We start from the raw sequence: 23,351 nt of genomic DNA on the forward strand, positions 1-23,351 counted from the left end.
GAGAGGGGGGTTGGATGGGGCAGGGGGTCCGGGGGCAGTCAGGGGACAGAGAGTGGGGGTGTGTGGATGGGGCAGGGTTCGCCGGGTGGCCATCAGGGGGTGAGAGGCGGGGGGGTCGGATAGGGGACGGGGGCAATTAGGGGCAGGGTGTCTGGGGGCAGTCAGGGAGAAGGGGTGGTTGGATGGGGCAGGGGTCCCGGGGGGACAGTCAGGAAGGAGAGGGGGGTTGGATGGGGCAGGGGTCGCCGGGGGGGCCATCAGGGGGCGAGAAGCAGGGGGGTCGGATAGGGGATCGGGGCAGTTAGGGGCAGGGTGTCTGGGGGCAGACAGAAGGGGTGGTTGGATGGGGCAGGGGTCCCGGGGGGACAGTCAGGAAGGAGAGGGGGGTCGGATGGGGCAGGGGTCGCCGGGGGGGCCATCAGGGGGCGAGAAGCAGGAGGGGTCGGATGGGGGCGGGGACAATTAGGGGCAGGGTGTCTGGGGGCGGTCAGGGAGAAGGGGTGGTTGGATGGGGCAGGAGTCCCAGGGGGGCAGTCAGGAAGGAGAGGGGGGTTGGATGGGGCAGGGGTCCCAGGGGGGCAATCAGGAAGGAGAGGGGGGTTGGATGGGGCATGGGGTCCAGGGGCAGTCAGGGGACAGAGAGTAGGGGGTGTGTGGATGGGGCAGGGTTCGCCAGGGGGCCATCAGGGGGCGAGAAGCAGGGGGGGTCGGACAGAGGACGGGGGCCAGGCCATGCCTGGCTGTCTGGGGAGGCACAGCCTCCCCTAACCGGCCCTCCATACAATTTCAGAAACCTGACGCGGCCCTCAGGCCAAAAAGTTTGCCCGCCCCTGTTCTATAATGCCTTCTCCCGAGCTGCTTATGACCAGACAACATGTACTGCTCACGTCTGCAACATGTATGAACCACCTGTAAACAGAACCTTACTGCAAAGCACGTCTGAGCCATGCGCAGAACTCCATGCTGCATAGCTATACACCCAGCTGTCCTCAGCATACAGGGCGCTCTGGGGAGGTCACTTGCCAAGCACGGCCTGACTTTACCAGGGTCAGTAAAGTTTCCCAGTGGGATCTCTAAGGCAGGTGCTCAGATACTGCAGACATGGGAGACACGCAGGTAGAAAGACAGACAGAAGTTTCTGCAACCGCTGTGCATCAAGGCTGCCACCCTAAAAGCCGACATGTCCCGCTCTCAGCCCCTTCTCTCTGTCCACACCGTGGCTGCTGGGTCGCTCCCTTTCTCACATGCTGCTGCTGCATTGTGCCAGCTTCCCCCCTCGCTGGCTGGCTTTGCCGTGGGGCAGGGTAGCACACTTCCTACTCATGACAATGATGTAAGTCAACGGGCTTGACAACTGGCGTGCAAGTTCAGGCCCTGATCCTGCACATCAGCTCCTCAAGCCAGGACATCACAAAGGTGATTCACAGCCACTTTTGCACTCAGAATTCAAGCCCATTAATGATTAAACCCAGTTCATGGCCTAGGGAAACAAACCCCCGTCACACTCAGGTACGTTCAAATACAGGGGAAGATACAGACAGTTCTGCTGGGGACCGGCTGGGAGTTCCCGCCATAAAAGCTGCAAGATGGACTTCCTGAAAGGGATGCGTTTCGGCAGTGAGGATGCAGTAACCCCCACTGAGCGGCTGGGGGTTGAGAAGGGAAGCAGAATAGGACCTTCTGGGATCACGCCCATCTGAGCGGTCCTGTCTGGGGGGCTCTGAGGGGGAACATGTTCAGAGATGCCCCAAAGGATGGCTGTCCTACTCCCTCCTCTCCAGGGTGGGAGGAGCTCTTCGTAGATGTTAAGGCCAAACGGGACCATAGAGTACCTAGGCTGATCTCCTGCATAACACAGCCCAAAGAATCTCACCCAGTGGTTCCTATATGAAGCCCACAGCTTCTGTTGGAGCTATAGCTCCTCTCTTCAAAAAGATACCCAGCCTTTAAATAAAGACTTCAAGTGATGGGGAATTTACCATGTCCCTAGGTCAGTTGTTCCACTGGTTAACACTCAATGGCCACCTCCTCGCCGGACTGACAGTTGCTGGTTGCAGGCCCTCTACTAAAGCAAAATAGTCCTCATCTTGCCCGCTCTTTGGTGGTTTGCACCATAGACAACACTAACCCTGAGGGAGGCTGATGCATGCGCCTTGTTTTTCTGCATATAACCCTGCACCATCCCGTTTCTAAGTACCCTGTTGGAGGTAACTGCCGTTTTGCAAGGCAAAGCTGCTGCAGCATGTTCCGGAGGAGACACACACGCTGTACTCTCTCTTGTTTTGCTATGAGAAAACCCGAGAATGGAGGGCTGTTCTTTGCATGGGGGGAATGTCACACTAAGATCTACATGGGGTACCCACTGCAGCTCCCATAGCATTTCGATGTCGAGGCTCTGTGGCCTGTGGCAGACAGGAGGCAGGCTACATGATCATTATGGTTCCTTTTAGCTTCCCAATCCCCTCCGTGAAGAATTAATGACTGTTTTCCTTATGTCTCAGCATCAAGCCCTCTATAAGCTGATCCATCTGCTCAAAATCAACAAACATCCACTGGTTACGCAACAAGCGAAATTACCATATGCAGCATTTTGCTGTAATCTGATCATGTGTTTATGGGGAGAGCGGGGAGCCGGCGCACTGTGGAGAGCAGAAAGCCAGAGTGTTATCGCACAAACAAAGTCCTTTTGGTTTTGCAATCCCTCGCTCCTTAATGCCATGTGCTGGCAAAGGGTGAGGAGAAAGGTGGTGAGTCGGGCGCTTCTCCACATTCAGCCATGTGATTAACCTTTAACCCTTCATTAGACCTACATGCACAACAGACCAAATCCTGTTCTCACATACAGTGGTGCATGCAGTTATTCCAGAGCACCATTTGCCTATGGTGGGGGCTGAATTTCTATCGAAAATATGCTGGCAAGGCCAAGCCCAGTGCTTCCACTAATGTACCTTGAGCAAATCCTTTCCTTCCCCACCCTGCCTCATTCTTGCTTATTTAGACTAAGTTTTTCAGAGGAAGGCCTGTTTCTCCCCATATGTTTGTACAGCACCTAGCGCACTGGGGTCTGATTTCAGCTGGGGCCACTTAGGAGTTACTGAAATAATAACTGTTCTGGCTGCGCTAAAGTCAGTGTGGGAGCCCCTGACAACTGGCGCGAGACCACCACAGGTATCTCACTTAGGACACTGAGCTACAAGATGGTCACAACTTCCTGCCACTGTTGGCCGGGGCTGGCTTGTAACTGGGCTGCATAGAAGCAAAGAGTGAGTCCCCTTAACAGTCACCCCAATGAAGTCCATTAGGAACCCTTGGCCTGATCCTCAGCTGGTGTGAATCAGTGTCACTCTAGTTTATACCAGCTAAGAATCTGGTGCACCTGGCGAGACGGAGCAGAGCTGGCAGAAGATACATCTGTTATCAGCACGGGAAGGCTGATAACGTGCCAGGCTCTCAGGAACCACACACGTGGCTGTTCGTTCCCTTTCCTCCCGGTCCCGGGCAGCTCCTGGGCAACATGACTCCGGGGCAAGGTCACAGAATTCTGGATTGACCCGGCCATTTGCCATCAGATGGGCTCAGAAAGAGCAATGTCATGGGACAATTAATAACGGATGCATGGGGTGGTTGTGAATTAGAGGCAGGTGCCTATTAAACTGCTTTGGAATCCATTTTAAATTCCTGGAGAGCAGAGTCCTCCATGGGGCCGGTGTGCACACAGGGACCTAACTCGCCGAGGGTGTACGTGGGCACAACACCCCCAAAGCCCAGCCGGCTGCACCTGCGTACACCAACGGTACATTCAGCCTGTGCCTGTTTGCCAGGAGACATGCAGGGGTCGTATCCTGCTGTCTGTGAAATCAGTGGCACAACTCCTATTGACTTCAGTCGGAAGAGGATTGGCCCATGGGTTTTAAATCAGGCAGGTCCTCTGCCCTCTACCTCCTCTCCACCAGCCACTTTTGTCATTGCTCCAGAACCAGCTGTTTCTAATTGTCAATATCTTCAGGACCTTCTGTCCTTCCTCAGCAGCCAGTTTCTCCAGGTCCTCTGCTTTCTCACCCTCTCCTCCAGCCCCTCAATAGCCAAAGTCATCTGGTCTTCATTTCTCGGATCTATCTATCTATCTATCTATCTATCTATCTATCTATCTATCTATCTATCTATCACCATACACCCCATCTATCTATCTATCTATCTATCTATCTATCTATCTATCTATCTATCTATCTATCTATCTATCCCCATACACCCCATCTATCTATCTATCTGTCTATCTATCTATCTATCTATCACCATACACCCCATCTATCTATCTATCTATCTATCTATCTATCTATCTATCTATCTATCTATCTATCTATCCCCATACACCCCCTCTATCTATCTATCTATCTATCTATCTATCTATCTATCTATCTATCTATCTATCTATCTATCCCCATACACCCCATCTATCTATCTATCTGTCTATCTATCTATCTATCTATCACCATACACCCCATCTATCTATCTATCTATCTATCTATCTATCTATCTATCTATCTATCTATCTATCTATCTATCTATCTATCTATCTATCCCCATACACCCCCTCTATCTATCTATCTATCTATCTATCTATCTATCTATCTATCTATCTATCTATCTATCTATCTATCTATCCCCATACACCCCCTCTATCTATCTATCTATCTATCTATCTATCTATCTATCTATCTATCTATCTATCCCCATCCACCCCCTCTATCTATCTATCTATCTATCTATCTATCTATCTACACCCCCTCTATCTATCTATCTATCTATCTATCTATCTATCTATCTATCTATCTATCTATCTCCATACACCCCCTCTATCTATCTATCTATCTATCTATCTATCTATCTATCTATCTATCTATCTATCTATCCCCATTCACCCCATCTATCTATCTATCTATCTATCTATCTATCTATCTATCTATCTATCTATCTCCATACACCCCCTCTATCTATCTATCTATCTATCTATCTATCTATCTATCTATCTATCTATCCCCATACACCCCCTCTATCTATCTATCTATCTATCTATCTATCTATCTATCTATCTATCCCCATACACCCCCTCTATCTATCTATCTATCTATCTATCTATCTATCTATCTATCTATCTATCTATCTATCTACCAGTTTGACAATCACTGTGGTATATCAAGCAGTTTCGTCCTGGTTGTCCCCAACAGCCGGCATCTTCCGAATGCTGCTTCATACCTCCTCAATACAGGCCCAGAAGTGTGAGCTGCACCTGATGGCTTGAACCCTTGAGCTCTGAAACAACCATTGGGGCAAATAGCAGATCTGCCACCCAGGCCTTTTGACGAGCCGCTGAGGTCAGAGGTTTGGATTCAAGTGACTATCATCCCAGTCTACAGCAAGGGCAACAAAATGAAGGGTCTGGAACTGTGAGGTGGGCCTAAGCCATAAGCAACAGCTCTGGATTTTGAAGTTCAGGGTGGTGGGGGTTGGATCCAGGGGTTTGGTTTACCCCAGGACTGGCTTAGGGACCGACCTGACACACAGGCTCTGAAGCGCTTTGGGATCCAGAGTTGTGGCGCAAGCCAAACTGAGGTGAGCCAAGTTTAAGCCGCCGTAGAGCGTCCACGCACATTGCACTGGTTTCACGTGTAGCCCAGGCCTCAAATGTCTCTGCTTTCTGCATCCCAGTTTGGACCAAGCCACCGAACCCCGTTGGCTTGGGCGGGGACAGGGAATCTCCTGGTGTAAATAGCCCAGGGATGGACAGAAATGGAGGCAGGACAGCTGGCTCTCTTCACCCTTCCTTGCAGGCAGGTGTAGAGACCGGTAACCTCTGCCTACCCCACCCCTGACCTAAGACATAAGGCATGAGCTCTTTTGACAGCACCTCTGCCCCCTCATAGTGAAACCAGCCCTTCGTGCTGGGAGCTGTCTCCTGTATCCGGCTGGAGCAGATAAATCAGACTCCTGCAGGGAAATCCCTCATGGCCCCAGAGCTGGAAATTCTCCACTGACAGAAGTAAACAGAGAGTAGCCTCTGCATTACGGGAACAAAGGGAAAACCCTTCCCAGGCTAGATCCTGATCTCAAGTCCACCCACGTAACTCCACGGGAATGAGTAAGACACGGCCCTTATTGTCCACAGGGAGGGTCAGGGCAATGCGGAGCCTCTGGGGGATTCCCCAAGGACACCCACCCCCCAGCCATCAGGCCTGACTCTGTCAAGGGAAGAGTGCTGGGCCCAGGAGACCCGTCCTTTTGCTAATTTCTAGTTTCTGAACCTTTCCACATGCGCATTTCCCCGCTGAATACACAAGTTCACACGTACATACAGCCACACCTACACAATCACATAGGCAAGCCCATACATCCACACACATACATACACTCACCCAAGTTCACACACCCCATCACGTGCTGACCCGTACTTACACAGTACCCTCACACACACACACACACATTTACTCACACACATGCACACACTCACGTGACACACACACATATAGACAGTCACATTCATTCAGACATACTCACATTCACACATACATGCAACCACACACGTCACAAACTCATTTGCACACACATACTCACATCTACACAGCTTCCCCTGCACTCTCTGTCTGTCTCTCTCTCATAAACAAAAAGCCATTCCGGCAGACACACCACAAATTCTAACACAAATACTCTTCCAACCCTTACCCCCCTCTTGCACGCACACATCTTTCCATTTCAAGTCTAATTTCAATTCTAACAGACATTATCAGTGTTACGGGACAGTGTTGCCTAGTGGAGAGTGCACTGAGAGTCTGTAGACCTGGGTTCTGTTCCTGGCTCTGCCGGTAGCCTTGGGCGGGTCACTTCATCGCTTTTGCCTCAGTTTCCCCTCTGTACAAATGCTCCCTTCTTTTTAAAGCACTTTGAGCTCTACAGATGGGAAGTGCGGTGGAAGAGCTAGGTACGATTATTACATGACAAGTGGTGCTCAAGTGTAAGTAACCCCCCCCCCCCCCCAAGTGACACAAGGTGTCTGGACAAGGATCTGTAGCAGTCTCCCTTGTTGCAGGGTTTGATTTTTGTTTCCCAGTGACTCATAGGCTGGGGCTTTAGGGTTGGGCCTTGTGTATTTTTTGGCTGTTTGCTCCAGTGTTTGGAGGTTCAAGTTGCCAAGGGCAGGGAGCGGCTGGGGGATGAGTGAGATGACAGTGGTGCAGAGCAGTGAATTTACTCTGCCTTTAGGCCGGCACAGGATCGTTGGCTAACACCCATAGCTTATTCTTACCTGCACTGCTCCAAACGTGGTAACAAAGAGCTCTTTGTTGGCTCCCACACTCCCTGAAAAGACTTCATTGGCTTATGTGTTTTCCTTACACCACCGACCTCCTGAGGCAAGTGCCAACCTGGCTTGCCATTTGTTTTATAATAGTGTGGACCCAATCTGACTGGGGGCTCCCTGGAGAGTAACCCCGCTGATGGCATGCCAAGGCAATGCAGAGCACTTGCTTTTGTCACTGGGCACACGCGTGGCTGCTGGTGGGGCAGGGGGGGTGGGCTCTGCCAGGCTCTGTATTATCTTGTATAATCACCACTTGAGCTAGGTCATTCGGTGCCAGGGCAAAGATGTGAAACCAGCCCCTCTGTGCTCTTGCTTGAGCCTGCACATTGCAATGGAAACCTGGGCCTCGCAACCCTGCTGTCGGGGCCGTGCTGCACTACGCCACCCCAGACCCGCCTCCGTGGGAGACTACGGTTATATCCCAGGACCCCTGGCACCCTCGCTCGCTGGAGCTGCTCTGGGCCACAGTGGAACGTCTCTGTCCTTCCTGCAGGGAAGCGTTTCGGGCGGTTCAAGCCTGCGAACACACCCAGCTGAGCCACTTGGTGTCCGCACGCTCGCTGCAGCCAGAGAGGAAGAACTTCTCGACCTCACGCTCTCAGTCCTAGTTCGGGACCCAGGCCGAGCGTCTTAGGAGTGGAAGGCTCGGTCTCCACTAACAAGCTAGCTCGAGCCAGCTACGTCGCTCAGGGCTGTGAAAATCCAGCTAAGCGGGCCGAACCCCTGGTGGAGACAGCGCTGAGGGTGATGGAAGAATTCTTCTGTCGCCCTAGCTACCGCTTCTCAGGGAGGAGGATTACCTACGGTGATGGGAGAGCCCCACATTCATCACTGTAACACCTGAGCGCCTTCCGGTCGTGCCCAGAGCAACGTGACTAATGTCCATCCCGCGCTGGCCCCCAGCTGTAGCAAGAGGTACAGTCATTCTTCCTTTCTCCTGCCTTTTATCTGTTTAGGCTCTCAGCAGTGAGTCTCTCGCCCTGTGGGTATGTACAACACCCAGCAAAATGGGCCACGCTCAGCGGGGGCCTCTAGCCAAGGGCGGCAGAGCCTTCCCAAAGGGGGGCAGGGGCAGGGATCCCCACCCCCGTGAGCCTCGGCTCGTGCCCCCTGTTCCCTCCAAGGAGGGTTGCCAACATTCGAATGGCACAAAACTGAACACCCTTGCCCCGCCCCAGGCCCCGCCCCTGCCCCGCTCCTTCTCTGAGGCCCCGCCCCCACTCACTCCAGCCCCCTCCCTCCGTCCCTCGCTCTCCCCCGCGCTCACTCACTTTCACTGGGTTGTGGCAGGGGTGTGGGGTGTGGGAGGGGGTGAGGGCTCCAGCTGGGGGTTCCAGAGTGGGGCCAGAAATGAGGGATTCAGGGTGCAGGAGGGGGCTCCGGGCTGGGGTAGGGTTTTGGGGTGCAGGAGGGGGCTCCGAGCTGGGGCCAAGGGATTTGGAGTGTGGGAGCAGGCTCAGGGCTGGGGCAGGGTGTTGGGGTGCGGGCTCCAGGAGGGAGTTTGGGTGCAGGAGTGGGCTCAGGGCTGGGGCATGGGGTTGGGGTGGGAGTCTGGGAAGCAGTTAGGGTGCAGGAGGAGGTTCCGACCTGGGGCAGGGGGTTGGGGTACGGTTGGGGGTGCAGGCTCCAGCCGGGCAGCACTTACCTCAGGCAGCTCCTGGTCGGCGGCGCAGCAGGGCTAAGGCAGGCTCCCTGCCTGCCCTGGCTCCGCATTGCTCCTGGAAGCAGCCGGCATGTCTGGCCCCTAAGTGGAGGTGCGGCCAGGTGGCTCTGCTTGGTCCGTGCTGCCCACGCCAGCAGGCGCCGTCCCCTCAGCTCCCATTGGCCACGTTTCCCACCAAATGGGAGCTGCGGAGCCAGCGCTCGGTCACAGCCATCCTAGCTAAGGGAGTTATACGGCCCCATTCCCATCATGTCGGAGCACCGGCCGCACCATCTTTAACGTATTTCTGATCACACCGACCCTGCAAGGTAGGGCATGACCATTATACCCCTTGCACAGGCATGGCAAACGGAAGTACCGAGCGGAGATCTGTGGTTGAGCAGGGAATGGAAGCCGCGTCTCCCAGGCTAGGGCTCTAGCCACTGGTCCTCACACCTGCCTTTATTCATATTGGCACTGGTGCGAATCAGGTGTGACTCCACTGAAGTCTAAGCTGTTACCCTACTGAGAGCAGGAAGAGCATTAGGCCCCCAGACTGTTTCAAGAGACATAAGAACATAAGAACGGCCAGACTGGGTCAGACCAAAGGTCCATCTAGCCCAGTATCCTGTCTGCCGACAGTGGCCAGTGCCAGGTGCCCCAGAGGGAATGAACAGAACAGGCAATCATCAAGTGATCCATCCCCTGTGGCCCATTCCCAGCTTCTGGCAAACAGAGGCTAGGGACACCATCCCTGCCCATCCTGGCTAATAGCCATTGAAGGACCTATCCTCCATGAACTTACCTAGTTCTTTTTTGAACCCTGTTTTAGTCTTGGCCTTCACAACATCCTCTGGCAAGGAGTTCCACAGGATGACTGTGCGTTGTGTGAAGAAATACTTCCTTTTGTTTGTTTTAAATCTGTCGCCTATTAATTTCATTTGGTGACCCCGAGTTTTTGTGTTATAAGAAGGAGTAAATAACACTCCTTATTCACTTTCTCCACACCAGTCATGATTGTATAGACGACTATCATATCCCCCTTTAGTCATCTCTTTTCCAAGGTGAAAAGCCTCAGTCTTATTAATCTCTCCTCATATGGAAGCTGTTCCAGACCCCTAGTCTTTTTGCTGCCCTTCTCTGAACCTTTTCCAATTCCAGTATATCTTTTTTGAGATGGGTGACCAAAACTGCATGCAGTATTCAAGATGTGGGCATACCCTGGATTTATATAGAGGCAACATGATATTTTCTGTCTTATTATCTATCCCTTTCTTAATGATTCCCAACATTTTGTTAGACAACTCCCAAACCGATGTGCATTAGCTGCACCTTTCCCTAGGTACCTTTAAAATAAACCCAGGCAGAAAACCTGCCAGTATTTTCCCACTGGGAGCTTTGTTTGTAACTGGGGTGGGGAGTAATCTTCCATTGACCTGAGTATGTTCTTCCCTTTAATGTTTAATGAGAGTATAGCCTGCACCTCAGCAGCTCAGACCTATGCACATATATACAGACCACGTGCCAGCACCAGGCAATTGCTTGCTAGAGCTGCAGATACGGCCATTTGTTTGCTCTGATCATTAGACTGCAAAAAAAAATAAATCCAAGGAGCAATCTGTTTCCTTTAGCTTTATGGCTGAGGCGGGAAAGGTTCCCGCTGATTTCAAGGGGTTTTGCATAACTAATAAAGACAAAGGAAATGGATTGCTCATTTGGATTTGTTTGTTTTTGCAATTTCCTGGCCCCCCACTGCCCTGACTCACGGGAACTGTCTCTGTATAAGGGGCCTAAACCGCAGCCACTGTGGGTGAGCCTGTAAGTGAGCCCAGCCACGCCCGACACCTGCTCCTTTCTCCTCCCGCTCCCTGGCTTCGCAGGGCTTGTTCTTCGGTGCAATCGGATGGCGGAGGGAGGCAGTGATGTGGCAATGTTTACTTGGCGCCTGCAGGAATGGCAGCCATGGGATAGGCCTGTTTTCTCTCCACTGTTATCTGGGGCATAATACCGTGCCAAAGTGAACGAAAACGATAAGCTATTGATTGTTCAAACAATGGAAAGTACGTCACCTGCTTCCTCTGCAGCGTCCCTCCAGGCCTCTCTGCTCCTAGCCCTGCTAGGAAGTCGGATGGAGCCCTCACACGCTCTGGGACGGTATTTGCCAGCTGCGCCTCCCAATGCCCCGACCCGCCACGGGACAAGAACCTCTGTATACGCTCAGCAGTCTGCCCCACCGGCATCTCCAGCACAGGAAGTACCTGCAGGGAAAGGCATGGGGAGGGGTGGCACGTGCCCCTGGTGTTTCTGCACCTCAGCTATTCCTGAGCTGAGGCAATGCCCGTCGGAGCCAGGGGAGCTGGTTACAGCCCTCAAGGCTACCTTAATCTGTGCAGGGGGCTGAACCCAGCCCCTGCAGCGCGAGCTGGGGGGAGGGTGTGTGGCCCACTCTCCCAGTCCTAGCGCCAGGCTGCGCATGGGCACAGGGCAAATTCAGGCCTCTGAGCCTGGCCTCAGGTCACACAGTGAATAGCAACGGCACAGCCAGGAACAAAAGTCGGGTCTTCCTACTCCCGGGGCCTGAAGAGTCTCCATCCCTCTGCTTCTAACAGGTGGGGTATGTCTACACTGCAAATAAGAGGTGTGTTCTTAACTCAGGTTAGCTAACCTGCATTGGCTAACTGAGACAGGAGTGGCGAAAGCTTCCTAAAAGTGTGGGGGGGGGGCATTGGCGCCAGAACCATAGCCCAGTCCCCTGTACCACTCCTTCCCCTCGAGGCCCCGCCTCCATGCCGCCCCTTCCCCTGAGCCCTGGTCCCGCTCCTTCCCCTGAGGTCCTGCCCCCACGCCACCTCTTCCCCCAAGGTCCCACCCTCTGCTTGCGCCTCTCCACCCCCTCCTCCTGTCACTTGCCCTTATGGCCGGTTAAGAGTGATGGAGCCCTGGACCCCCAACCCCTCCTGTTCCAGCGACCCTGACTTAGGCTGAAATAGCAGCAAAGACACAGCAACTAGGCTTTTAACTCAAGTTAATAGCTCGGGTTCAAAGCCTCGTTGTCATGTTTTCATTGCTATTTTTGTGTTATACTGAGATCTGTGTAGGAATTGCAAGCAATCACTTTAATAGTGGGAAGAGGGTTCCTGGTCCATAGGGCTCCATAGGGAAGCATGCTATCAAAGGCAGTCTGGAAAGAACCAGCCTGGAACACAGGGAGAGCAGCCTGCTTTGTCCCTCTCTGGTTTTGGTTACTGTGTGTTATCGTTTTGGCTTATAAGAAACAATGTAGTGTTACATTGCAACCTTCCAACAAGAGTGTCTAATGTTTTTATCTACCGTCTGTGTGCGTGTGCTTTGAACAGAACCATTTGAACCCAAGTTTGTTAATGCGAGTTAGCTAACCCAAATTAAGAACCCCCTCTTTCTTTTGCTGTGCAGACATACCCATAGTCTTGTGATTAACACACAATAGACATACATTCTATTCCCAGGTCTGCCACAGACTGACAAGTCCCTTCATCTTTGTGTGACTATCTGTAAAATGGGATTAATAATACTCCTTCCTCTCTCCCACCCATTGTCTGGCTTGTCTGTTTGGTTTATAAGCTCTTTCAGGCAGTGACCGTCTCTTACTGTGGGCATGTACAGCACCTGAGACGATGGTTTCTGCTCTTGGCTGGAGGTCCGTACGTGGAAGGACTGTAATTAGAAACAGGGCTCTCTGAAATTTTTCAGCCAGCTGTTCATCAGAAAGTGGCCTTTTTCCAAAAATGGCACTTTTTGCAAAAAAACTGTAGCCATCCTCAACATCGTTCATTTTTTGAGACAAAGTCAGTAACATTTTAAATTGCATTTTTTTATTTCCATCTTTTCAAAACAGTTACAGAATCCATTTATTTATTTGACCAAAGGCCTAGTTTCTAGTACCTGAAAAAAATCCAGTAACCATTTTGATAATGTGTTTGAAAAAATGTCTATAAAAATCTCAAAAATTTTCCAAAAAAAACCCCTTGGAAATGAAAACAGCTTTGGAATTTTAAATATTTTCACACAACTAACTTTTCATTTTTCAACCGCCTCTCATAGTAATTGACACTGGCGTGAGAGGAGAATCTATATATAACCGGGTTCAAAAAAGAATGGAATAAAATTCATGGAGGATAGATCCCTCAATTGCAGTGGGGGAGGTTTAGGTTGGATATTAGGAAAAACTTTTTCACTAGGAGGGTGGTGAAACACTGGAATGCGTTGCCTAGGGAGGTGATGGAATCTCCTTCCTTAGAAGTTTTTAAGGTCAGGCTTGATAAAGCCCTGGCTGGGATGATTTAATTGGGTATGGGTCCTGCTATTGAGCAGGGGGTTGGACTAGATGACCTCCTGAGGTCCCTTCCAACCCTGATATTCTATGATTCTATGATTCTATGATTCTATTAACCAGGATGGGCAGAGATGGTGTCCTTAGCCTCTGTTTGGCAGAAGCTGGGAATGGGCGACAGGGGATAGATCACTTGATGATACCCTGTGCTGTTTATTCCCTCTGGGGCACCTGGCACTGGCCACTGTCGGAAGACAGGATACTGTGCTAGATGGACCTTTGGTCTGACCCAGGTGGCCCTTCTTATGTTCTTATCAAATCTCTCATTTCTGGACCTTGTGTTGAATGCATGTTTCTTTAGTCACCCTTGGTAATAATCTTAAGCAAACATTACGTATTCCCCGAGACATGCACATGCCCACAGAACTGGAAGCTTCAGCCTCTCTAGGACGTGGCATGCTACATCAACAGCTTCGCACTGCTAATACTAACCAGACCCCTCTTGGTTAAATGTCTTCATGGCAGCCTTTCGTTTGGCTAAGCCACCCAAGAAAACTCTAGGGATGTGAATTAAGAGGAAGATCAGCGGCTCTCCAGCCCAGGATTGTGTTCATGCACTGTTCAGAAACAAGTCACAGAAAGGGCTGGAAAAGCCATCAGGAAAGGCTCCAGCTCTGCCTGTTAAATGTGGATTCTAATCGCTTGCAAACTTCTACCCATCGGTTTCTCTAATGAAACAAAGATTTTCCGTGGCTGTCTTGTTTTTGCACGGCCTTATTTGGCACCTCACGTTGGCTTCCCACACTGTCTGTGTCCCTGAAAGGCCATAAAAAGTTGAGTGAAACAAATGGACTTTTCGAAGTGAGAGAAAAGGCATGTCTCCAAACCGGGGGGGCTTGGGATACGAGAGAACCTGACAGCTGAGGTTCATGGGCACTGTTCCCTCTAAGCTGTGCCCGTGTGCGTGTGCACACAGATCCTAAACCCTGCACACACGGCAAAACACCGCACGCACAAACATTTGCACAGAAGAAATTTTTTGCGCACACGGCCTGTCAAAAATTAGAGGGAACATTGTTCATGAGAGGAACAAAGAAGCAGAGGCAGAGAATGGTGGGGTTGAGAAGAAAAAGACCATAGGAATGTAGGAATCACCTAGTGACCTACGTCATGTGATGGCCTGTCTGGGACCCAGAGAGAGTGGGGCCTAGATGTCCAGTGGTGGCACAGGGTGATACCATGTGGTGCTCCCAAGGCTGGAGATCAGTTCTTTCTTTTTAGTCCAAGAAAGGAACAGCCTGCTGCGCCATCCCTGCATCCATCATGGTCCACTTCAGGGAGGGCAGCAGCCTCTTTGCAAACCAAAACGCCTGCCCTGCGCCGGTGTGGACGGGCGTGTGCAACGTGTGGTGAAATGTTTCACTTTTCCCAGTCCTGGGGAGATGCAATTAATTGCCTCCACCCAGGACGAGAACTAGGAATGGCTCCTGCCAGGGCCTGAGTTCCCTTTGCGCCCACTGTCATCGATGCAGGCTCGGTACCTCCCAGGCCCAGGCCCTGAAGCTCTTGGGAATCTGGGCCCTAGAGATGCCAATGGGAGTTTTGCTGTTGCTTTCAGTGGAGCCAGGATTTGAGTGAGGAAGGAATCTCAGGATAGGGGAAGAGAAAGGAAGATGCAGAGGGGAAGGAAAATCTTTGCACTTGTAAGCAGTGTCAGGATGAGCTCCACCCTGACATCTGGTGGTGAGGTGTGGCAAGTTGTGGAAAAGAATTTCAGGGGCCGATCTCATTTGCATAGGCACACCCACCACGCCTAGAATGAGACCATAGCTGCCCAAATGGTCACTTTGGCTGCTGTGGGATCCCCAGTGTCTCTGTTATTGGGGCAGGAAGAATAAATTGTTATTACCCTGATTATGGGAACTGTGCTTGGAACTGTACGTGGCCTTTTGTTACGATGGAGGGATTCACCATCATCTAAGTAGCACTCGCTAGGCAAGGGTCATGGGTTCCAAAACTGTGTGAATGGAGAGAGGCTGGGGACAAGTATTAATACTTGGTGGCATGGGCCCCTTGGTGAGGGCCTTACATGCTAATTGCACTTCCTCCTCTCTCCACTGTGGAATATCAGAGCTAATTTTGATTTCATTAGAAGTCTAGTTACAGGCTGCTGAGCTCACTTTGGGCTGACAGTGCACCAGCACTGGGGCTCCCCTATTATAAGCTGAATTCACCTAAGCGCTGAAATCACTGAGTGTTGTGTTAAGTAGTGGGGGAGCCTGAAGATATATTGTGGAGCAGTTTGCGGGCCGGCTGGCGAAGCAGTTCGACACGGAGCAGTGTGTGGATGGCAGGAGCTGCTTGTGGGCCGTGGAGCTGAGCGAAGGAGTTCGTGGGGCGGCTGGCGGAGCGGAGCGCAGCTGAGTGAAGGAGTTCGTGGGGCGGCTGGTGGAGCGGAGTGCAGCTGCGCGAAGGAGTTTTGTGGGGCGGCTGGCGGAGCGGAGCGGAGCGCCGCTATGGAGCTATGGGGCGGTCAGCTTCAGATCACGTAAGGTGCCTCTTACCCCCGTCCCATTTCCACCCAGGTTGGGAGGTAAAGCTCCGCCGATAAACTTTCGAACTCTGGGGCTGCCCTGACCAGGGACAGAGACTTTTGGGGCATTGGACTTTTGGGGTTGCTGGACTCAAGAACCAAAGGGAAAAGGGCATGCCCCAATTTGCCTGGGGTGGGTTGTTTTTGCTCATGGGTTGTGTTATGAATCCGGTTGGTGGTGTTTCCCCAACATAATGCCACATTGTTTCTCTCTGTTATTAAAAGACTTTTGCTACACTCAGACTATGTGCTTGCGAGAGGGGAAGTATTGCCTCTTGGAGGCGCCCAGCGGGGGTGGTATATATTTGTCCCAGGTCACTGGGTGGGGGCTCGAGCCAGTTTGCATTGTGTTATTGGAATGGAACCCCTAGATATTGAACCCGGCCCTTGTTGCTGCCAACTCTGACGGGCAGAAGGGTTACATTTTTGGGGGCTCGTCCGGGATCGCCTGGGTCAGTACCCCTCGCAAGCACCTGTTGAGTGATCCACTACATTGGGAAACAATTTATATATTTTTTTTGTTTGTGCTTATATTTTGAGGAAATTACTGTTTGTATAATGGCTAATATGTCAGGTTTGTTGGGCCCTGGCTCAGCAGCTTCTAGCTCGGAGGCTGCAGCCTCGGCTGATGATTGGACAAAAGCTCTGGGGCAAATATTGGAAAAGGTTGTGCTGCCCCATGCGGAGTCAGACTCTTGTCGTAAGTTAAGATTATTTGCTGGGGAGGAGGAGTTTGAACCCTGGTTAGAGCATACCACTGAAATGCTGCAAGAGTGGGCCGTACCAGATGCAGAAAAGCGAAGATGCCTTATAGAGAGCCTTGGCGGCCCAGCATTAGATGTGATTCGCACCCTGAAGCTCATTGACCCTGGGGTCAGTGTGAAGGACTGCCTAGAGGCCCTTGAACACAACTTTGGGAGCGTAGAGGGCCCTGAAGACAGCTACTGTAAGTTCCTTAATTCCCGACAACAAAAGGGCGAGAAGGCTTCAGCCTACATACAGAGACTGGAGAGACTGCTTCAGAGAGCTGTCATGAGGGGAGCAGTGACTGCTGAGCAGATGGATCAGACCAGACTGGCTCAAATTGTAAGAGGAACTCAGTATCAGAACCCGATTCTACTTCATCTCCGGCTAAGAGAACGACGGGAACATCCCCCAAGTTACTCCCAGCTGATAAAAGAGGTCCGAGAGGAGGAAGAAAGGCAGGCTGCCAGTGAGTTTTGGGAAGCCCAAACATCGGAGCCAGCCAGCACAACACCACTGCAAATGGCCAGTGTACTGATGGTGAGCACCAGAGAGGAACTTGCCCAACAAATACAGGTCCTGACGGAATGGATAGCTGAGCTGCAAAGTACCGTTGACCGAGTTAAGACTTCTAGGAATAAGAAGCCTCAAACTGTGGCGATTGAGAAGCCCGCACTTAGAGCCACCATCCCCCCCAGGCGAAGGGGGAAAGGTCAATTCTTCTGCTACCGATGTGGTCAGGATGGACACAGTGCTGCCAAGTGCCGTAATGAAGAAAACCCCTCCTTAGTGTATGGAAAGCTGAGGATCAGTTGGGAGAGATCCGGTAGCTGCCAGAGGGTCTGGGGACGGGGACCCCCCAGGTCTGCAGGATTTGAAGATTCCCCCAGAAAAGACTGTCCAGCTGGGATCCCTGCAGGACTGATAGGGCCTCGAGCAGAGGTCATGGTGAGGATCGAAGGGGTGGAGTGTAAAGCAGTGCTTGACACTGGATCTCAAGTGACTATTATATTTCAGTCATTCTACCAACAGATGCTTAGGCACCTGCCTATACAGCCACTGACTGGCCTTGGCCTATGTGGCCTCAGCATGGATGAATACCCCTATCAAGGGTATGTCATAGTGCACCTGGAATTCCCAGAGGAGGTTGCTGGGGTGAGAGAAGAGGTAGACACAGCTGCCTTAATATGCCCTGACCCTAAAGGGACTTCTGATGTGTCTGTGCTGATAGGGACCAACTCCAGTCTCTTCAAGGTACTCGCAGATTACTGCAGAAGGCGGGCTGGGGACCAGTACCTGAATACCCTGATGATCCATACGCTTTGTGCTGAAGCCTATAGGAAAATTGAGAGCGCTAAAAGGGACACATCTGAGCTACCGCTTGGGGCACTGAAGTACGCGGGCACAACCCCCTTAGTAGTGCCTGCAAGGACGGAGCAAGAAGTGCTTGTCATGAGTACCTGTCTGAAAGGCAGTAAAGGGACGTTAGCAATGATAGAGCAGCCGATGGGAGGAGAGCTCCCTGAAGGAGTGCTGGTCCCCAGTGGAGTCATAACCCTACCTGCTGAAGCCCAGGAAAGGGTGACTATACTGATTGCTAATGAAACGAGTCGTGATATTTTTGTGAAGCAAGGACAAAAGATAGCAGACCTCTTTGAGCCTGAGTCGATTGTAAAACCCCAGTATGAAACTCCAGTTCCGGCAATAGACCCAGCAAAGTTTGACTTTGGAGATTCACCAGTGTCCGAGGACTGGAAAGATCGCCTGAGGAAGAAACTTTGTGAAAGATCCAAGGTGTTCTCACTGCATGAGTGGGATGTGGGATGTGCAAAAGGAGTAGAGCACAATATCAGACTACATGACTCTCGACCTTTCAGGGAGAGATCTAGGAAGATTGCTCTCTCTGAGATGGAAGATGTGCGACATCATCTTCAGGAGCTGGCTGCGAATGGCATCATTACAGAGTCCCGCAGCCCATACGCCTCACCCATCGTGGTAGTCCGCAAAAAGAATGGGAAAATCCGGATGTGTATTGACTACCGCACCCTAAACAGCCGTACGGTGGTCGACCAGTACACTATGCCTCGAGTGCAAGACGCCTTAGACTGTTTGCTGGGAAGCCAGTGGTTCTCTGTGTTGGATCTTCGAAGTGGATACTACCAGATCCCTCTGGGAGAAGAAGATAAGGAGAAGACAGCCTTCATCTGCCCATTAGGGTTTTATCAGTTCGAACGCATGCCCCAAGGGATTTCTGGAGCACCTGCCACCTTTCAACGTCTCATGGAGAAAGTTGTGGGAGACATGAATTTACTGCAAGTGTTAGTTTATTTGGATGACCTGATTGTGTTTGGAAGAACCTTAGAGGAGCATGAAGAAAGACTTCTTAAAGTGCTTGATAGGTTGGAGGATTATGGTCTGAAGCTTTCAATTGACAAATGCCAGTTCTGCAGAACCTCAGTGAAGTACGTGGGTCACATTGTGTCCCAAGAAGGTGTGAGTACTGATCCTGATAAAATAGAAGCACTCACTACATGGCCACGTCCAAGTAACTACAGAGAACTCAAGACCTTCCTTGGATTTAGTGGCTACTACCGCAGATTTGTGAAAAACTATGCTACGATTGTAAAGCCTCTGAATGATCTTACCAGGGGACATCAGTCCAGCAAGAACAAATCTAAGTCCAAGAATAAGGGGAGGTCCCCAAAGCCTCCTGTGCAGAGACACAATGGCCCCTTTGCACCATTTGGGCCACGGTGGGATGAGAGATGTGAAAGGGCTTTTCAAGAAATCATTACTTGCCTAACTCATGCTCCAGTCCTAGTTTTTGCTGACCCAAGCAAACCATTTATCCTGCATACTGATGCCAGTTTGGAGGGTCTGGGAGCAGTCCTGTACCAGGAAGTGGAAGGCAAATGTAAACCTGTAGCCTTTGCCAGCCGAGGATTGTCTGATAGTGAAACTCGCTATCCCACCCACAAGCTGGAGTTTTTGGCCTTGAAATGGGCCATCACTGAGAAATTTCGAGACTACTTGTATGGTGCTCAGTTCCAGGTGTGGACAGACAACAATCCACTGACTTATGTGTTAACAAGTGCTAAGCTGGATGCTACAGGGCAGAGATGGGTGGCCGCCTTGGCTAGCTATGAGTTCAGCATTCAGTACCGATCAGGGAGAAGCAATGTAGATGCAGATGCATTGTCCAGGCGTCCGCAGGCTCCAGAAGTTGCTGTGATACCCACAGATGGAGTGAGAGCTATTTGCAGTGTGAGTCGCCGAGAGCCAGAGGCCCGTGAAGACTTTCAGGGATGTGTTGCAGAAGCTTTGGGCCTGCCCCCTGAATGCATGCCTTCTGCTTCGGTGAACTATATTGCATTAGACCAATCTCCTTTGCCCATGCTCAATGCGGCTGACTGGCAAGAAGCCCAGCGGCAAGATATTGACATTCGTGATACACTACTTGCCAAAAGGGAGGGGCGAAGCCCAACTGCGGTTGTCCCACCTAACCCGGAGGGTAAACTACTATTGAGAGAATGGACCAAACTAAAACTGATTCAGGGAGTGCTACACCGAATGACCACTGACCCTTTACAAAAACAACGAGCACAACTAGTACTGCCAAAAAAGTACAGAGCCCTGGCCATGAGGGCCCTGCATGATGACTTTGGGCATTTAGGGATGGAGAGGACCCTGGAACTTATTCGTAGTAGGTTCTATTGGCCCCGAATGGCTGAAGATGTTCGCAGGAAATGTGAGACTTGCGCTCGATGTGTTCAAAGGAAAACTCTGCCCACGAGGGCTGCATATCTCAAGAACATCACCAGCAACAAACCTTTGGAGTTGGTATGCATTGATTTCTTGTCTGTAGAGGTAGACAAGAGGAATGTTGGAAACATTCTAGTAGTGACTGACCATTTTACACGGTATGCACAAGCATATCCCACACGTGATCAGAGGGCCACCACCGTTGCTCGAGTATTGTGGGACAAATATTTCTCAGTCTATGGATTCCCGGCTCGGATACACTCTGATCAGGGGCGGGATTTTGAGAGTCACCTTCTGAAGGAGGTGCTGAAGATAGCAGGAATTAAAAAGTCTAGGACAACGCCTTATCACCCCCAAGGTGATCCTCAGCCAGAGAGGTTCAATCGAACCCTATTAGATATGTTGGGAACTTTGCGACCAGAGCAGAAGGCAACCTGGAGCCAGCATGTCGCATTTCTGGTGCATGCCTACAATGCCACAAAGAACGATGCTACGGGAGTCACCCCATATCTCTTGATGTTTGGGCGAGAACCAAGATTACCCATAGACTTGTGCTTTGGTGTATCAGAGGATGGAGATAGCTATGAAACTCATCAGCAATATGTATCCCGACTAAAAGAAAAGCTGCGGGATGCTTATCGCTTAGCTACCGCTGCGGCTCGGAAGAACGCAGACCGCAACAAACATCGATATGATGCTAGAGTGCGTTCGCAGGAGCTCCAGCCGGGGGACAGAGTCCTGCTGCGAAATTTGGGTATTGCTGGCAAACACAAGATAGCTGACAGATGGAAGGCAATACCTTACCTGGTGATGGAAAAGCTGGGAGATCTGCCGGTCTACAAGATCAAACCTGAAGACGGTCCAGGGCAAATAAAGACGGTGCATAGAAACCTTTTGCTCCCTGTGGGGGAATTGGTAAGCACCCCTTGTGAGATGGGCCACGGCAGGGCCGCCGGGCAGAACAGAGGTGCTAGACCAAAGCCGCCATCCAACACAGACAGTGGGCCCCCTGCAGCTAACTTACCCCTATTCTGCACATCTGAGAGTGAGTCTGAGGAGGAAGACACAACCCTGGTGTATCCTGGGATGGAGACAAGATTTCAGTCTCGATCAGCTGAACCAAACGAGAGTTTTCCCTCTTCCGCCCTAAACCCAATGGCGGAACTATTTAGGCCCCTTTCTGATACCCCGGTGCTGCTGATGAGACCCCCCTGTGATGACACACACAGCTTATTGGACAATGGGGACAGACAGGTAGAGGATGTCCTGGGCACCTTGGACCCTCCAGCGTTAGAACTAGGAGTGCAGGGGCCTACGCCAGTAGCCGAGGGACCCTCCAGGGAAGCCTCTCCATCCGTCACTCAAGAGGATGTTCCCCTTACTTCGGCAACAGAGATTCTCAATAGACGAGACAGGGTGATAAGACCAGTGAAACGGTTAACTTATGATGCACCTGGGGTGACTAGTGAGGAGCCAATACATTTAGCACACAGGCTTGTGGAAGCTAAAGTGGGCTTCCTGAGGCCCTTTGGAGGAAACCAATGAGTTGGTATAAAGGGAGTGTGATTTGTCGGGACGACAAAGTCTCGGCTGGGGGGAGGATGTAAGCAGTGTCAGGATGAGCTCCACCCTGACATCTGGTGGTGAGGTGTGGCAAGTTGTGGAAAAGAATTTCAGGGGCCGATCTCATTTGCATAGGCACACCCACCACGCCTAGAATGAGACCATAGCTGCCCAAATGGTCACTTTGGCTGCTGTGGGATCCCCAGTGTCTCTGTTATTGGGGCAGGAAGAATAAATTGTTATTACCCTGATTATGGGAACTGTGCTTGGAACTGTACGTGGCCTTTTGTTACGATGGAGGGATTCACCATCATCTAAGTAGCACTCGCTAGGCAAGGGTCATGGGTTCCAAAACTGTGTGAATGGAGAGAGGCTGGGGACAAGTATTAATACTTGGTGGCATGGGCCCCTTGGTGAGGGCCTTACATGCTAATTGCACTTCCTCCTCTCTCCACTGTGGAATATCAGAGCTAATTTTGATTTCATTAGAAGTCTAGTTACAGGCTGCTGAGCTCACTTTGGGCTGACAGTGCACCAGCACTGGGGCTCCCCTATTATAAGCTGAATTCACCTAAGCGCTGAAATCACTGAGTGTTGTGTTAAGTAGTGGGGGAGCCTGAAGATATATTGTGGAGCAGTTTGCGGGCCGGCTGGCGAAGCAGTTCGACACGGAGCAGTGTGTGGATGGCAGGAGCTGCTTGTGGGCCGTGGAGCTGAGCGAAGGAGTTCGTGGGGCGGCTGGCGGAGCGGAGCGCAGCTGAGTGAAGGAGTTCGTGGGGCGGCTGGTGGAGCGGAGTGCAGCTGCGCGAAGGAGTTTTGTGGGGCGGCTGGCGGAGCGGAGCGGAGCGCCGCTATGGAGCTATGGGGCGGTCAGCTTCAGATCACGTAAGGTGCCTCTTACCCCCGTCCCATTTCCACCCAGGTTGGGAGGTAAAGCTCCGCCGATAAACTTTCGAACTCTGGGGCTGCCCTGACCAGGGACAGAGACTTTTGGGGCATTGGACTTTTGGGGTTGCTGGACTCAAGAACCAAAGGGAAAAGGGCATGCCCCAATTTGCCTGGGGTGGGTTGTTTTTGCTCATGGGTTGTGTTATGAATCCGGTTGGTGGTGTTTCCCCAACATAATGCCACATTGTTTCTCTCTGTTATTAAAAGACTTTTGCTACACTCAGACTATGTGCTTGCGAGAGGGGAAGTATTGCCTCTTGGAGGCGCCCAGCGGGGGTGGTATATATTTGTCCCAGGTCACTGGGTGGGGGCTCGAGCCAGTTTGCATTGTGTTATTGGAATGGAACCCCTAGATATTGAACCCGGCCCTTGTTGCTGCCAACTCTGACGGGCAGAAGGGTTACACACTGTACATTTCAAGCATGGCGTGGATGGTCTT

General features: G+C 51.4%; 1 long non-coding RNA gene across 1 annotated transcript; it reads left to right on the forward strand.

The window, feature by feature from the left end:
- Positions 1-15,084: 15,084 nt before the first annotated feature.
- On the forward strand, positions 15,085-23,131 carry LOC140905468 (uncharacterized). The gene is made up of 2 exons (XR_012156859.1): positions 15,085-15,850; positions 22,454-23,131. It is a non-coding gene; the product is annotated as an uncharacterized lncRNA (long non-coding RNA).
- Positions 23,132-23,351: the final 220 nt, after the last annotated feature.

Source organism: Lepidochelys kempii, chromosome 1 (assembly GCF_965140265.1).
Source record: "Lepidochelys kempii isolate rLepKem1 chromosome 1, rLepKem1.hap2, whole genome shotgun sequence".
NCBI classification, from domain to species: Eukaryota; Metazoa; Chordata; order Testudines; family Cheloniidae; genus Lepidochelys; species Lepidochelys kempii.